Source organism: Triticum aestivum, chromosome 7D (genome assembly GCF_018294505.1).
Source record: "Triticum aestivum cultivar Chinese Spring chromosome 7D, IWGSC CS RefSeq v2.1, whole genome shotgun sequence".
Classification (NCBI taxonomy): domain Eukaryota; kingdom Viridiplantae; phylum Streptophyta; class Magnoliopsida; order Poales; family Poaceae; genus Triticum; species Triticum aestivum.
Window position 1 is genome coordinate 634,541,738 of NC_057814.1, and position 1,944 is coordinate 634,543,681.

The 1,944-nt window shown below is 53.8% G+C and overlaps 1 pseudogene; it reads left to right on the plus strand.

The window, feature by feature from the left end:
- Positions 1–596: 596 nt before the first annotated feature.
- On the plus strand, positions 597–1,466 carry LOC123164080 (uncharacterized; annotated as a pseudogene).
- The last annotated feature ends 478 nt before the right edge of the window (positions 1,467–1,944 follow it).

A 1,944-nucleotide genomic window follows, 5' to 3' on the forward strand; every position in this document is an offset into this window, starting at 1 on the left:
CGTAACGAGCGGGCTTTTCGGCCCGCTCGTGGCCCGCTCGGTCTTGGCCAGCTCGGTCCTGGCCCGCTAGATAAATTAGACGGTCCGGTCTGCCAAATCAGGCCCGAGAAAATGTCGGTCCGGTCCGGTCTTTAACCGAGCGGACCGAGAAACGCAGTCATCGTTGTTGCCCTTCCTCGTCGTCGCGGCCACCGGCAGCCCCTAGGTGAACCACCGTGTCCCCGAGCTTGCCCTGTCCTTCCTTCGTCTCCTCCCCGTGCCCCATAGCCTCTTTCTGCCGCTCGCCGTCGCTGCTGTGCGTGCACTGCCGCCGTTCGCGAGTTCTCGATCATGGCAACAGTTTCAGCACAGCACGGACGCACGCATGCAACGCTTGGCCGTGATTTTCGGATCGTGGGAGAAACGCTGGGCTGTGATTTTCTCGTCCAACAAATCAGGCAAGCCTTTTTTTGGAAGTGCTAGATTTTATACCGTCAGCTTCCTATAATCACGTCACGCACGATCCCCTGGTGCCGTTTCCTTTTCTTCAGCCAAAACAGAAAACTGAAAGTACCAGAGAAACAGGGTTTGATCCAAAAATCACGTCACCATTTGACGATTAACTGCACGTCCGATTTGATCCGCTAATCACGGAAGGTCCGTGCAAGTCGCCGCCGATGATCGTTGGCCGGTCCGCTCAGTCCGGCCCGGGCTTCTTCATCGCCGGTCCGGTCCCTGAAATCAAGACCGTCATGCTGCTCGGTCCGGTCCGGCCCGGACCGCCGGCGGCCGGTCCAAACGTCGGCTCGGACCGGGACCGGACCGTGTCCACCCTGACCTAAGGCACACCGACACGCATGCGGCATGCCGTTGTTGCAGGATTCACCAGGGACCAGCTCAAGGTCCAGGTGAAGCCGTCGGGGAGCCTCAAGATCAGCGGGGAGCGCGCCCTCAACGGAGGCCGGTAGCGGTGCCACTTCCTGAAGTGGTTCGACCTCCCCGGCGTCTTCGACGCCGCGGCGATCAAGGTCCAGCTCGACAAGGGGGTCCTCTATGTCCAGGTGCCCCGTTCCACCGACGACAGCCAAGAGGACGCGCTGCGAGAAGAGAAGGACGCCGGCCTGTTCTGGAGCGGCGGCCACACGGCGGCGTGGCGGGCCGATGAGCACCCGGCGTGGCGTCTGGCCAAGAGCCTGGGCGAGCACCGATACGTCGTTCTGAACGTGGTGCTCCTCTGGCTCGTCGCGTTCGCCGACAGCAAGCAGAGCGGTGGCCTGATCAAGAACGAATGAGGCAAGCGACACACATGCACGCACAGCGGGACACTCGTACAGCACAACATATCGATGTAATCATTTAGTACGTCAGAGGATCCGCTTCCATATAAGTAGCTGATAGAAGGGAATAAGAACCCTGTAAATAGGCAGGATTTGGAACGCGGGATTGTTCAAATCCAAGTCTCAAGATATCAAGCACTATCGGATATAAAGACGTACTACTACTACCTACTACATACTGGCTCTGTACCAAGTTCTTGCATTGATGATATGAAATGAGTTCAATGTAACCACAGAATATATCATTTAAGCTCCATAAAACTTGTACGCCAACTTGTGATTAGCTCATGATCTCATGTCCTTTGCATTGCATCCTGTGATTTACTGATCTGCTACTCTTCCTCCACAGCAGCAAGAAGACCAAGTGATGTGATCGGCCACCCTATTTATGTATTCCCAGACATGTAGGTAGTACCATGTGTTTCAGCTAGAACCTTCATTTGCATTGTGTGTTTATAATAACAGGTTTTGGTGCATCAGGTTTTTTGCCCCATAATCTATTTTGTTGTTCCGTCCTTATAATTATCGCTTCTCTTATGCAAGTTATTCATTTGTCTGTATAAGGATCATATAAGTTGTTTATTTGAATCTTATAAGCTGGAGTAGTATTTAAAAAGGCAAGATTTGT